Genomic DNA, 16,017 nt, shown 5'->3' with positions numbered 1-16,017 from the left:
CCCGCTTTTTGTGGTATTGCATGCCTGTGTCCTTTCTTGTCAGACAAGTGACTTGTGCTGTGTTGGGTTTTTTTGTGATTGCTTGTTGGAAAAATGTCCAAGGATTCCAAAGAGCACAAACCTTTGGTTTTTAAGAAGTGCTCTAAGTGCAGTTACAAGATGCCCATCACTGATGGGCATTCAATTTGTGTTTATTGCCTGGGAGCCATTCATCTGCAGGAGTCCTGCAGCTTCTGCCATGCTTTCAGTCCCGGAGTACTCCAGGAAAGAAAGAATAAGCTTATTTTAAAGGGACTCTTGAAACCCTCTTTCGAAGAGGCCATGGATTCTTCTCCCAGTGCTAAGTCTAAATAAAAAAAGAGATCTCCGGCTCGTTCAGTTTCCTCGGAGCCAGCGGAGAAAGTCACAAAACTTGCTTCGACCTCCTCGGCTCCACTGTCCTCGGGGCCGCAGGAAGTGTCTGTGTCGATGGAACCAGCATCGGCTCCAATTATTTTGGAACCTCTTCGGAGCCGATCGCCCAGTCTTAGACCAGGTTCACCTGAGAGGGGATCTCTATCTTTCCTCCCTGTCCTCCAAATCCTCCAGGACCCTTTCTAATGTGGATGTTGATAGGGTGGTCCACAGGCTCCTCCAGTCACCGGTTTTGGCAAAATTGTTTTTGGCTCTGGCCCAGTTGGCTACGGAGCCCGTCCCGACCCCTTCTTCGATCATTCCTCCTTCGAGTGCATCTCTGTCTTCGGAGCCAGAGTGTTCTGTGCCGTGTGATGTTCTTGGGTCGGCTCCGATGGCCCCTCCGGGCCTATCGGTACCAGCGTCGGCTACGACCACGGGGTTCGGGACTCGTGATATTTCAGTCGGGCCCGAAGGGGACATCTCGGGACATGTTTCGGTTCAGAGTCTTCCACTCGGTGCCTTGGCTCGAGGGACCCCGACTCCTGTCTTGGTCTCAGAGGCTGGCCGGTCCTCTGACTTGGGGGGGGGGGGGTCTGCCTTTGAAGCCATGCGGACTGCACTGGCAGATCGTCAGCTACATCATGCTGGTCGGTCATTCTGTCCCCCACCACTCCAGTGAGAGCCTCTGATCACCACCTATCTGTAGACAGCGGAGCACTAAGGCCTAGGGATACCCCCACGAGTGGTCCCCAAGTTTCTGAGGGCCCTTCAGAGTTCGTGCCTGAGGAGCCCCCTAGAAAGAAGACGTGCAAGAGGAAGCACAGACTCCCAGGATGAGTCTCTCACCCCTGATACTGACCTCAAGGAATTGGAGGGGTCCCCCAAGTCATCCTCTGATGATGATTCCTTCTCCGGCATTCTGGAGATATTGAAACAAAGAGGTGACTGGCCGTCCAAAGCCCCCTCCGAGGAGGAGTCGGTCTTCCTTAAGGCCTTTGGCGCTCAGCCCTCCGCCTCCTGGGTGTCCCCACCCTTCGACGAGCTCCTAGATCTAATTTGTCGGAGGGTGTGGGAGAACCCTGATTCTGTGGAGCCCGTACCCAGGCGTCCCAACAAGTTTCTTTCTGCTCCCCTGGGTAAGGAGTTTCTGTCTAAAGGGGTCCCTGTGGATGCCATGGTGGTGGGGGCGGCCACTCGGAAGTAGCAGAGACTTCTTCCTCCGTCCATCCTCCTAACATGGCATCTAGGACCATGGACCGGTACGGGAAGCGTACCCTGTCATCAGCAACCTTTACCTTACGGTCGCTGAACTATCTGTCTCATTTCACTCTGCTCCAGAGAGATCTCCTCAAGGAGTTAGGATATGCTTTTGCGGGTAATGTCCCTGAGGCGGTGGCCCAGACGGTTAATGCCCAGGTGTCTATCCTCAATTCCATCGTCAACTCCTCCATGTAGCTCATCTCATATGCAGCCGATGGAGCAAGCAGGGCAGCAAGCTCAGGAGTCGCCCTTAGAAGGCAAGCCTGGCTGCGCCTTTATCATTTCGTGGAGGCCTTTAAATCTTCTTTCACTGATGCCCCCTTTGATGGTTCTTCTTTGTTCGGAACCAAAGTGAAAGACACCCTCACCCAGGTGCGAACAAGAGGGAAAGACCCTGTCTGCCGTAGGGGTCCATTTTTCCCTTCCCTCTAGGCCTTACCCCAAGGCCCAGCGGGGTGGGAAGATGTGGTTCAAAAAATCAGAGTTTTTTTCCTGCCGCACAAGGTGAGTCCCCCTCCAGAGGCAGAGGGAGGGGAAGGTTATTCAGGGAGACGCCGCCCTAGAGGCAGAGGGGGGCCCCCCGCAATTCAGGAGACCACAGTTCCTTTCGCGGCTCTCCCTACTCTCATTCCTGAGGTTGTGCCCGGCTGTGCTTATCCGGAGCCAGTCGGGGGTCGAATTTCATTGTATCCGGAAGCATGGAAAAGCATCACCCAGGACCGATGGGTATTACGAATAATTTCCAGAGGTTATGTCATTCCGTTTACATCAGACCTCCCCCTTCAGTCAGAAAAATCCCGGACATTCCACCCAGTCAAAGGGATCAAGCAGCCTCAGAGGTTTCAAAGCTGCTAGAAAAAGGAGCCATCCAGCATGTCCCCTCAGAGAAAGTTGGATTAGGGACTTGCTCAAGATTCTTTTTGGTGCCGAAAAGAACAGGGGACCTGAGACCCATATTAGATCTCAGCTGACTGAACAACTACGTACAGAAGTCCAAGTTCGTATGGTCACACTACAATCGATTCTCCCATTGTTGGGAGAAGGAGGTATGGATGTGCTCCATCGACCTCAAGGATGCTTACTACCATGTCAAAATGGACAGGGCATCCAGGAGTTACCTACGCTTCCGACTGGGAGCCAGTCATTTCCAGTTTCGAGCCCTACCCTTTGGTCTCATCACAGCCCCCAGGGTGTTCACCAAGTGTATGGCGGTGGTGACTGCTCACTTGAGACGTCAAGGATTCCAAGTGTTTCTGTATCTGGACGACTGGCTCCTTACCGCCCCCACCAGGCATCTACTAATCCAAACCAGGGACGCTACCATCTCTCTATGTCAACAGTTGGGCATAACACTAAACTGGGAAAAATCTGCCTTGTTGCCCTCACAGCGTGTCACCTTTATAGGCGCAGAATTAGACACCATTCGAATGCGAGCATTTTTACCACAGGAAAGGATCAGAGTCTTAAAGCAACAGATATATACCCTGATGCCCTTGAAGAAAGCGAAGGCAAGATGGGTTCTTCAACTCCTCGGGACCATGGCAGCAACAATTATGTTGGTCCCTCTAGCGAGATTGCACATGAGACTTCTCCAGTGGCTCCTCTTTGTTCAATGGTCTCTCCAGAAATTTCCACTTTCTCACCCCATTTTTCTCACGGACAGATGCAAACAGGATCTCAGTTGGTAGCTTTGCACTAACAATTTGGACAGGGGAAAACCCTTTGTTCCACCCATCCCGGTTGCCACAGTGACCACGGACGCCTTCCAGATGGGGGGGGGGGCATTATCTTGGCAGGACAGTCCAAGGCACGTGGCAAGATCACGAGATACATCTACATATCAACGTCCTACAGATGAGAGCGATGCTACATGCATTGCAGGCACTTCAGAGCTTTCTGCCTCTAGGCACAATTGCAATACACTCGGACAACATGTCAGTAGTGTGGTATCTAACAAGCAGGGGGGAACCAGATCTTACCCCCTGTGCAGAGAGGCCATGCGAGTGTGGCAGTGGGCAGTATCTTCCCAACGGTTTCTAGTGGCAACGCACATTCCGGGGAAGTCCAGTGTGATAGCGGACAGGCTAATTAGAGCTATTCTGATGCCTTACGAGTAGTCCCTGAATCGTTTAGTTGCAGAACGAATCTTCAGCAGATGGGGCAGCCTTGCTGCGACCTTTTTGCCAGCCCCCTCAATGCCAAATGCAGCAGCTACTTCACGCTGATCCCTCCACAGGGGGAGTCACCCAGGGACGCTCTAGTTCACTACTGGCCCTCCGGTCTGCTTTCTGCTTTCCCTCCGTTTCCCTAGCTGTTAAAAGTAATTCAGAAAGCACAATCCTTGGGAAACAAAATGATTCTGATTGCTCCACACTGGCCTCGTCAAGTCTGGTTCCCCTTTCTCCAACCCTACATTTTGGACACTCCTTGGATTCTGGACCCACAACCAGATTTACTGACACACATGGGACAGTTCCACCCCTCTCTGATGACCCTCCAGTTGACAGCCTGGCTACTCCACTTCCATTGTTAGTTAGGCTTCATCATTTTTCGCCGGAGGTAGTTCACATTTTATCTTCCTCTCATAAGCCCTCTACTAGGAAGATTTATTCTAGCAAATGGAAGAGGTTTTCTGTTTGGGCGCATACCCAAGGAATTAATCCTTACACAGCCCCGATTGCTTCAGTCTTGGAGTTTTTGTCTATGCTTTTCCATCAGGGTTCTGCGTCAGCTACCATAAAAGTTCAATTGGCAGCGATCTCTAATTTTCATGTTGCTAATGAACCTAGTCTCATGGCTCACAGACTCTGTAAGGCCTTCCTGAAAGGTACTCTATTACTCCGTCCTCCGGTCTCCGAACCTGTCATGCCCTGGGATCTCAATTTTGTTCTACAAGCCCTTACTTCACCGCCTTTCAAGCCTGCAGCTACCTGCGATTTGAAATTCTTGACCTGGAAAGCAGCCTTTTTAATAGCAATCACTTCAGCCAGGCGAGTTTCAGAAATTCAAGTCCTTTCTATCAAACCTCCACATTTTATCTTCCATAAGGACAGGGTTTCTCTTAGACCAAACCCTTCTTTCCTTCCTAAAGTGGCTTCCGTATCTAATCTTAATCGATCTATTGAGTTGCCTGTATTCTTTCCCCATTTTTCAAACAAGGCAGAATTTAAATTTCATCAGTTGGATGTACACAGACAGTTACTTTTTTATCTGCACCGAACAAAAGATATCTGGAAGTCTGATCAACTATTTGTCTCCTTTTCATACAATAAAATTGGGTCCCCTGTCTCCAAAATCACCCTATCCAGATGGATATCCAGTTGCATCTCTTTCGCCTACTCCGCAGGAGGAAAAGACCTGCCATTTCCAGTCAAGACTCACTCTACTCGGGCTCTCTCTACATCTACAGCCTATCAAGACAGATTGTCGATGGATGATATATGTGCTGTAGCTACTTGGGCTTCTCCTCACACATTTGTTTCTCATTAAAAATTGGATGTGGTATCTAGGGGCAGGTCGTCCTTTGGTTCCACAGTACTCAGGAGTATTTTCCTATGAGCCACCCAGGATGTAGGTACTAGGGACACTGTCCCACGGGTAAGAATGTAGGAGAGATTGGACTACATAACATCAGGAAGTTATGTACTCACCATAATGTTTGATGTATGTAGTCCATCTCGCCTCACATTCTTACTTTCCCTCCCACCTTCCCCCTTCCTGGAGGATCTGGAGGTTAGGTTTCTATTTACAGAGTTCTCTTCACCTTTGGCTTATTCCTTTTTTAACTGGAGGTTGTGTATGCATGGGGTATGACTGAGTACTCGCAGCAAACTAAATCTGGGGATATGGAGCAGTGCAGCATGGGATACCGGTTTAGCCCAGTCAATAGAAGACTTCGAGCTAGAAAAGTTGGCCGAGTCGGAGCCGATATTCGGCTCCAAACCCACAGGTAAGAATGTAGGCGAGATGGACTACATACATCGAACGTTATGGTGAGTACATAACTTCCTGTTTTATTACATAAAGCTGAAGCAAACTGTGCAACATACAAGCAGACATGCAGAGAGACTTGTGAATGGGATTTCATCTTGTTTATCCAGTAACTTCTCCTACATTGTTTTGTTGGCTACAGATGCTGTCCTATTCATTCAACTTTTCTCAAATTTAGTATTGGAGTTTGCTGGGTTGTTGAATGCATCTTTAGAGTATTACATTTTTTCTGGCATCACTGATATAGAATCTGCCCACTGCTACAGGGAGAGAGCTTTTTCCTTCACTGGTGACAGCCTGACATATCCCAAGTTCTCTGAGGTCATTTGGGTGAAGAATAGAGCAGGTGGAAACATTATCTTGATTGCTATGGGAGGGGTTGGGAATTGAAGGTACTGTTTAAAGACCCTTACTAAGAGACCAAGGGAGTTGTTAATAAGTAATTTCCATAGACATTAGGGATCACAGTTACCTTAAAGTTGGCATGTGCAGGAGCATGCCATGCCATTTACAGTTTACTGTACTACATACAACACAGGTGAGCATCACAGAAAACAGTCTGCAGAAGTAGAAATACCAGCCCCCTACACCCCCACACACACACACACACACACACACACACAGACACCATTTATCTCACTATTGAGAGTTGCACCCACTTCCTGTTGCACCCAGTTTTAAATCTCCCTTTGATTTGGATGGTTGGAGGACCCATCTGTTGTAGGGTCAAAATAGAGCAGTTACAGATGTGCTGTTAGGACTGAGTTTAGGCCAGTGGGATAGGTGTCCAGCACACCTCAATATCATTAGACCTGCTTAAAAAATGGATTGGCTTTGTGACATTGCATTGTTTGTACAGTGAGGATTGACATGCTGCATGTACATGCACACAGTAACCGGTATGTAGTTTACTCCATGAGCACAAGAAGCCATTATTAACTATTGTGTTAAACTGACAAATGTATGCCTTACATCGTTACATTATGTCCTTATGTAGAATTGGCATTTAGATAAAATGTTGTATGGTGTTTACATTTTTTTTTTTTTTGCAAGATGTTTAACTGTACTTTGAAGTTAGTCCATGAAAGACTTACTGTTGTGTCAGCAAGCTGCATATCTCCTAACTGACTGCAGAACTCTTATCAAGCATCTGTAAGATGTGTGGCACTGGACTTGTTTCACTCCTACCAGAGAGTGAGAATTGTTCTAGCAACAGCTTGATTCTCTTCTCAGTATTGGCAGCCTCATACTGTGTTAATGTATTGTGACTTGCATGGGATGATTCCTGCTTCCATAAAAGATTATTGAAACACTTCTCACCATCTGTATTTCTTTGCTGATTCAGTGGTGGACTGGTAATGGGTATCAAAATTTTGTTTGGAGCTCTCCAAGTTAAATTATGTTGTTTTTTATGCTCGTTTGTACAGTTCACTACCGTGCTGGTTATGTTTGGAGCTATTTGAGAGGCCTCTAAAGATCTTTTGATTTCACAAGGCCTTTTATAATTATTGTGATGCTTTTTTTGGTTTTAAATGTCTGTGGCCCATAGTATGTTTTTAAAACTTATGTTTTTTTATTTTTTTATGTTTTGATACTGTTCTGTAGTATTATAACATTTTAATTGTCATAAGTCTGGGTGTAAGCGTAATAAATTCAGTATAGCCCTAAGATTTGACCCAGTTCGGGATTTGGGAACTTATGTGGAAAGTGACTTGTAAGAAAGTCATTCTGTATTGCACAGCTTGTAAACAAGAGGGTTGTGTCTAGATCTAGGGATGTCATTGTCCCTCTTTACTCAGCCCTCTTTAGGCCAGATGTTCATGTTTCACTGTTGCAGTCATCACATTTGGGTTATCTGCTTGCAGTAGCCCTCAGTTGGCCTGATTAACAAAGTCTTGGGTCCTGCATCGGTTGCTGTCTCTTCTTCCATGACGTCAGGTCATCAGGGGTATAAAACATGCAGCCGACGCCATTACATCAGTCTTTCTTACCGTGTGGTGCCCAAAGCAGAAGCAGTTCGCAAGTGCCGGTCGGCCGACTCCTGAAATTTTTGTTTTCAAGTTTCAGAACCGAAGTCTTCAACTAAAAACTAAGTACCACATTGGGGAAACTTTTTCTTGAAACCAATGTCAGTAAAAGTAAATAATTGCATTTCTTGTGGAAAGCAAATACCTCATAAATATTTTCATTCGTACTATATTCCTTGCCTAGGCCGTGACCACGACGTACCTCGCTGTCGGTTGTGTGCCTTATTTAAACCACGAACTATCTGTCGTCTGTATATTTTTGCTTCTAAATATTTTGGTGCTCGGTTCAATTATCCAGATGTCTTCGGTAAGCCATCCGATTACCGACATTCCGAAAAATCGCAAAGATGGACAGAGACAGGCCGCCTAGGTCCAAAGCTGCAGACGACGCTTCTAAGCCAGTTGACAGTTCGCCGTTACTCGGTGAGGTGCTTTCGCAGCCCCTGATGCCCACTACTTCAGATTCGCAGGCCTCTACTGGGACCCATTCGGAGTCCGGTATGCCTTAAGATGCTTCAATTGTGGAACCCGCGGATGTCTCTACCTTGGATGGGTCCAGAGCCGCTGTGCAGGCACCGTCTTCTGAGGGTGTATTTAGGCCTACTGACTTGCATATTAAACCGCCATCATCTTCTTCAAGGCCTAAAACTCGAACCATGCCTAGAAAACTGACGACCAGAACGCATGGTCAGGCCTCTATGCCTAAAAAACAAATTATAAGAATGGCTGAAGAACTTATTACTTTAATCTGGGGAAGCCAACCTTCCCCCTCTAAGAGACCTAGAACAGAATTTGCTTATGATACTTCTGAACAGGATTCTGAAATTTCTGTTTCCTCTGATGACCAAGATTTACCTTTATCTACCTATGAGGATTCTGATGCTGAGGACTCTATTCCCTCTGCCCCCCCCCCCCCCCAAGGATTTCTCTTTTGGTGAAACCTTACATACTCTTAGGGAGCATTTTCGTTGGGAAAGTCAGGATTTCTCTGATTCTAAAAAGAGGCTTAGGGATTTCTTATTCCTGCCCCAGCACAAGCTTTTATCTATCCCTCCTGTACTAGACGTTGATGATGCCTTTTCAGAATCTAGTTTGGCCCCTGACTCTCTACCTCCTGCTCCCAGAAAACTTGTTAGATATTACAGGGCTCCTGATTCTCAAGTTCCTTTTCAAAAATCCTACTGCGGATCCTGAGACCATTTCACAGGGTCCCAAGGACATCAAAGCTACTACAGCCAAAAATCCTACTCCCTCTGATAGGGACTCCAGTTAGCTGGATAGACGGGGTAAGAAGGTATACACTTCTGCACCTTTGACCATTAGGGCCTTAAACTGTCAGTTTCATATGTTAAAGTATCAGCAGCATATTATTGGATTGCTTAAACAGAAAATTATATTGATTCCTGATTGTACTGAAAATAAGGATTTACAGGATTTAATGCATTCTGCTGAACAAGTTGAAAACATACTTTGCAATGTGGTTTTGATTCTCTAGAGGCATCTTGCAGGGCTGCTATCACTGGGTCTGTACTTTGAAGGCATGCTTAGCTTAAGGAGCAATCCTTGCCAGATCATGTTAAAGCTAAATTACTGGATGCTCCCTTAAACCAGGGCTGCCTGTTTGGCAATAAGGCAGAAGAAGTTCTTAAAAAGATGGAAGAAAAAGCTAAATCTATGCAAACTGTTAAAGATTTATTACAAGTACAACCTCCAAGATTTAGTTGGCATTGGCCTTCTAAGAACTGGTCATTTCCTGGCTCTTCCAGGCTTTCTCAGTCCAAACCCAGATCCAGTAAAGCACCCAGGCTTCAGTCCCAGGGTACGCACAGGACTAAGCAGTGGGGGGCCCCCCTCTTCCAAATCTGGGAGTAGTAAAACTCCCCCCTATGGTAAACTGTCTCATTGACTTCATTTTAAAACTTTCAAGCATTTCTCAACTGACTGCCCCTTTGGGGGGAAAGATTGCCCTATATGCAAAAAACTGGGAGCTCATTACCCAGGACAAATGGGTTTTAAACAGTGTCCCAAGTATACAGATTTCACTTCCACACGTTACCAGCCCCAAGTGGTTGGCCAGATTTACCCCCAAGTCAGTGGGCAGAGGCTCAAAAGCAAGTACTCTCTCTTTTAAACATAAAAGCTATTCAAACTGTACCAGAAGAGGAAAAGGGACAAAGATTCTACTCAATACTTTTCCTGGTACCCAGAAAATACAATTCATGGTGTCCTTTCCTGGACCTGTCTACTCTAAACACCTTTTTGGTGATTCCAAAATTCAAGATGTTGACTCTTCACCAGTTGCTTCCTATGCTAGGAAAAGATGCCTGGTTGGCAACACTCGATTTAAAGGAAGCATACCTGCACATCCCAATCAGGGAATCTTGCAGAAGATACCTTTGCTTCAAAGCAGGCTACACGCACTATCAGTTCTCTGCACTGCCCTTTGACTTATCTACTGCGCCCAGGGTATTCACAAAGTGCCTAGCTCCAGTCATTGCATTTTGCAAGCAAAGAAATATCCAAATATACCCATACCTGGACGAGTGTCTAATTCAGGCAGAAAGCCGGGACATACTTTTGAATCATCTGGCCTTTGTTCAAAGGGTGCTAACTTGTCTGGGGTACACCATAAACGAAAAGAAATCACACCTGGTACCCTGTCAACAAATCATATTCCTGGGAGCAAGCTTGAATGCAACTTCCCAGATGGCTTTCCTCAAGCCAGAGAAACACATCCATTTGACAACCTACTTCAAACTAGTGGCCACGAAAACCCTGCTATCTGCAAGGCAAATACTGCAAGCCTTGGGGTTCATGGCCTCCTGCATTCTTCTAATTCCGTATGCAAGACTGCATATGAGGAAACTACAATGGTATCTAACAAGCCTATGGTGTCAACATTCTCAGAATCTAGAAGCAATGATTCCTGTCATACCTTGCCTACGCCTACGAGTTTCTTTGGTGGGCAGAGGCTTGCCACCAAAACAAGGGACTACCATTCACTCTACCCCCTGCTGCCCAAACCCTAACAACAGACGCATCAGACTATGCGTGGGGGGCTCACCTACCAGGGAAGTGCATTCAGGGCAAATGGAACCCAAGTCAAATGCACTTGCATATCAATCAAAAAGAAATGCTAGCTGTACAGAATGCTCTGACAGCCTTCAAGGACCACATTCTTCCAGGACAATTAATGGTAAAGACGGACAAGACGGACAACACCACTGTTATGTGGTACATAAACAAGCAGGGGGGTACCCATTCTTACCCCCCCCCCTGCAGACTAGCCATGGCATTGTGGAACACAGCCTTGAGCTTCCAAGTGCATCTACAAACTCCATTCCTGCCAAGAAAACTAAATACACTGGCAGACGGACTAAGCAGAAACCTCATGGACCCACGCAAGTGGAAACTGGAACCAAAGATTTTCAACATGTTGACAAACAAATGGGGGAGCCCAGATATAGACCTGTTTGCCTCCCTCTAGAACTACCAATTGGACAAATGTTGCACAAGGATTCCCCACAAACAAGCTTGGAAAGTGGATGCTCAGTTTATGCCTTTCCTCCTCTGCCTCTCCTCTCCAAAGTACTGCTAAAGATCAAACAGGACAAACCAAGGACGATATTGATTGCACCAGACTGGCCACGCCAACACTGGTACCCCCTCTTGCGCAGTGTGTCACTGTTGGCTCCATGGCACCTGCCTCTGACTCCTACCCTGTTGTCTCAGCAGGAGAACCAGATTCTGCACACTTAGCTTCAAACCCTGAACCTTGCAGCCTGGCTAATTACCTAATCTCTCCTTTACCATCCCTCAGTAAACCAGTGATGGATATAATTTTAAAGGCAAGGAGGCCTAGTACTAGAAAATCTTATGCTGAAAAATGGAGAAGATTCTGTGCCTGGAACCAAGCTCAAGGGATTAGCACAGCAGCGCCCAACTTACCTCAGATTTTGCAATACTTAACTGAGATGCTTCACAAAGGCCTTTTTTTTTCCTTCATCAAAATTCACGCCTCAGCCATTTCAGCTCATTGTAACACAGAACTTCCCCTCTTCTCTCATCCACTGCTCAGGTAGTTCCTAAGAGGGGCCAAAAATTTAAGACCACCCAGGGAAAGCACCAACTCTAGCCTGGGACCTTAACTTTGTATTGGAGAAACTCACTCTTCTTCCTTTCAAGCCAGCTGCTAGTGCAGATTTAAAATTCCTTTCTTGGAAAACAGCCTTCCTTTTAGCAATCACTTCAGCAAGAAGGGTATCTGAATTACAGGCCCTTATGGCAATGAAGCCTTTCATCATCTTTCATGCGGACAGGGTGTCCCTCAGAACCAATCCTTCCTTCATTCCCAAAGTGGTATCCAGTGTGGCTCTCAAACAGTCCTTTCATTTGCCAACTTTCTTTCCTAATCCACAGAACAAAGGGGAACAAATACTGCACTCCTTAGATGTGCACATACAACTTAGATTTTACTTGGACAGGACTAACCCTCAAAGGAAATCTGAACAACTGCTGGTGGCATTTGTTGCAGGGACAGAGGGGAAGGCTATTTCAAAGCAAACCATTTCTAAATGGATAGGCCATTGCATTCATTTCTGCTATAAGTACCATGGAAAACCAATCCCACATGGGATCAAACCCCATTCAACCAGGGCTGCATCTACCTGTACAGCTTTTCTCAGAGGTGTCCCTACCAGGGACATCCTAGAAGCTGCTACCTGGAGTTCTGTACATACATTCACAAAGCATTACCATTTGCCAGTTTTCTCTAAATCCAGAGCTGGCTTTGTCACTGCAGTCTTGCAGGGTCTTATAGCTGGTCCTAATGCTATCTAAATTCCTGCTCCCATCCTTAGCTTTGGGAATCTACCCAAATGTGATGACTGCAACAGTGAAACATGAAGAACATAGTACAGTTGTGTACACTTACCATAAATGTAGATGTTCGAGTGTATTCACTGTTGCAGTCCTGGTTACCCTCCCTCCAGCCCCCTGACTTTTTTGGCTATACTTCTACTCTTCTTTTCTATGCTTAAAAGCTTTTTGGTGCATTTGCTTTTTTATTGGAGGTATATCATTGTATATATGTATATGTATGTTTTATTCCTTCCCATTAAGGGGGCACCTGACATCTGGGGCAAGAAAAACTGATGTAATGGCATCGGCTGCATGTTTTATACCCCTAACCTGACGTCATGGTGGAAGAGACAGCAACCGACGCAGGACCCAAGACTTTGTTAATCAGGCTGACTGAGGGCTACTGCAAGCAGGTAACCTAAATGTGATGACTGCAACAGTGAATACACTCAAACATGTACATTTATGGTAAGTGTACACAACTGTACTTTGAGTATAAGCCCTCTTCTATCCAAACACATGCAACAGTTGGAAAGCCCCACAGATACTTCACTAAAAGGATACAATGCCTAAGCAACATTCCTAAATGGACTTGACTCACTGTCACTATACTCAGTATGCTACAGACTGCTAAGAGGTGATCCTATAGACTGCTAAGAGATGATCTGTGTTTGGCACACAAGGCATCTTCTGACCCATTACTGATGGTTTTACTGAACATCAGCACGTCAAATGGTATCAAAAATACTTGGTCAGTGGATCTAAACCTCTTCTGTATCATCAACAAAATTGTTTGGAGAGAGAGGTTTATATTGCAGGAGATACTGCTGCTGTGGAACAGATTCCCTGTCTACTTAAAATAGTTCATCCCTCTCCATATTCAAGAGCAACTTAAGTCTATGGGTGGAAAACAGAAAGTTTACCCCAGGACTGCCCCCTGTACTATTGATGGATGGAGGCAGTCCCTAAATGCTTTATCCCATGCATGGGTCCCCTCAAATTGTTAACGGTATGATTTTTTTTATTCTTATTAGAGGTGATATATAATTATCAGCCATGGTATGGGTAAGGCCAATCTGTAATCAAATGGGATAGGTTAATTCAAGCACAGAAAGGGAAAATGGCTAGGCTTGAATAGCCCACATGGGCCTAAGAACCTATGAAACATTATATTGATTGTAATGACAAAAAATGTACTCCACATTTATTGATGAGTACATCTCCTTGATTTCTAATGTGCATAAATGATACATTTTGGTTATACTGTTGGCCATTTATCCCAGTGGCTAATGGCATGAGGCTGAAAAGGGCATTGTTTAGGTGAAGCCTTTTGAACTTTTGCTGTCATGTTCCTAGTTAGTATCTTTGTTTGTAAGCTCTGTTTTCAGGGACCTTTCTGTGTGATGCCTGAATGAACTTGTAGAAGCCCTTCTATGTCATTCACTTTCTTCTAATATTACACTTCACTGAAGTGTCTTCTCATTAGTATGGGGCTGTGCACAGCTTAACAGACAAAAATATCTCTGGTCACATACTGATCTTTGTAACATGTAGTCTTCTGTTTTTGAAGGGGGGAACAAGCCCTCTTGTGTCTTCCTCCACTGGACGCTGGGGCTTCATCTTTCTACTTGTCACAATTTGAAGATTGTAAAGACTGTGAAAGGATGGAATTGCAAGTATTCCTACTTCCTCAAGGTTTGTGATTTCAGAGTTAAGTATATGGGTGGAGGGTGGGATATGTTCAGTTTATTTGGTATCCTGTTAGTGCTTTTGTTACAGTTGTCTTGATGAAGCTATTCTGAGCATTAGAATGATGAATAATGACTTCAAGTAGATTGTTACTTTAGTAAATAGTGGTTGACATTGTTGGCTTCAGGCATTTGGACTTCATTAAGTTCAAATTAGAGTCCTGTGGTGTGTCTATGATTGGGTTATATTTTGTACTGATATTCGTGTTTCACTGTTGCAGCCATCACACTTGGGTTATCCTGCCGGGGTAGCCCTCAGTCAGCCCGAATACCAGAGGCTTAGTATTTCTGCATCGGTTGCTGTCGCTCCAGGACTGGTGTCAGGTGGTTAATCATATAAAGTCAGGCAGCTAACGCCATTACATCAGTCTTTCTTGCCGAGGAGCCAGAAGCAGTTCGCACGAGTGCTGGTCGGCCGCTACCTGAGTTTTCGTTTCCGAGATTGAAGATGAAGTCTTCTAAAGCTTAAGTACCCCTTTGGGGATCCTTTTTTCTTGCTCTAACCAATGTCCAAAAAAGTTAACAATTGTCTCGCCTGTGGAAAGCAAATACCACACCGAGATTTCGATTCTTACTGTGTCACCTGTTTAGGCCCAGACCATGATGTCCCTCGCTGTCATTTTTGATCTTTGTTCAAGGCCAGAACTATACGTCATCGTGCCCTTATTGTAGCTAAATACTTTCGCTCTCTATCTCCGTATTCCGAAATGGCTTCGGTAAGCCATCTGACTGCCGATTTTCAAACAAATTTAAGGATAAAAATAGACCGCACAGGCCCAAAACTACAAACAATGCTTTCGTTAAGCTAGTCGCCAGTTCGCCGGTACTCAGTGAGGTGCTTTCGCAGCCCCTGATGCCCACCTCTGTGGATTTGCAGGCCACTACCAAGACCCATTCAGAGTCTGGTATCTCGCGAGACTCTTCTTTGACTATGGAACCTGCGGATGTCTCTACCTTGGATGGGTCCGGAGCTGCTGAGCAGGCACCGGCTTCCAAGGAAGTTCTTCGCACTACCGATATTCTACACAAACAGACGACTTATTTTGCGTCTTCAGTTCTTTCCAAAACTGCAGAGTTTCTTAAGGCCCAGGGTACGAACTACTCCTAAAAAACCAACCCAAGCTCAGGCACCTGCTTCCATGCCTCAATCTCAAATGCTTAAAATGACGGAAGACCTTGTCATGCTGATTAGGGGTAGCCAAGCCTAAGAGACTTGTCCCCAGCAGCTTTATCTGACCAGGAGTCCGACAACTCTGAGGTTTCTGATTATGAAGACATGCCCTTGTCTGCTTATGAGGATTCAGATGCAGAGGAATCCATTCCTTCTAACTCTCCTTCAGAGGATTTTTCTTTTGGTGAAACCCTACATACTTTGAAAGAGCATTTCCATTGGGAATGCCAGGATTATCCTCAGTCCAAAAAGAGACTCTGGGAATTTTTAAATTTACCACAGCACAGACCCTTGGCTATTCCTCCTGTTCTGGATGTTGTGGATGATGTTTTCATGGAATCCAGTTTAACTCCTGATACTCTACCTCCTGCTCCCAGGAAACCTGACCGGTATTAGAGTCCCTGACTCGCACAGATTTCTTTTCAAAAATCCCACTGCTAACCCAGAGGTCATCTCCCAAGGACCTAAAGGAATAAAAGCAACCACAGCAAAGAATCCCACCCCTTTGGACAGGGATTCCCGAGCTTTAGACAGATGGGGTAAAAAAGTATACATCTCTGCTACT

The 16,017-nt window shown here is 45.6% G+C and overlaps 1 protein-coding gene across 1 annotated transcript in view; it reads left to right on the top strand.

Annotated features, from left to right (window-relative positions):
* Positions 1–16,017, top strand: part of ANKRD52 (ankyrin repeat domain 52) — a gene marked incomplete in the record, with an annotated part of 2,835,210 nt that overhangs the window by 2,152,289 nt on the left and 666,904 nt on the right.

This window comes from Protopterus annectens, chromosome 9.part0 (assembly GCF_019279795.1).
Source record: "Protopterus annectens isolate FY-2018-M chromosome 9.part0, PAN1.0, whole genome shotgun sequence".
In the NCBI taxonomy this organism is placed as follows: Eukaryota; Metazoa; Chordata; order Ceratodontiformes; family Protopteridae; genus Protopterus; species Protopterus annectens.
Note: the sequence above shows the minus strand (reverse complement) of the source record. Positions and strands in the feature narration are given on the sequence as shown.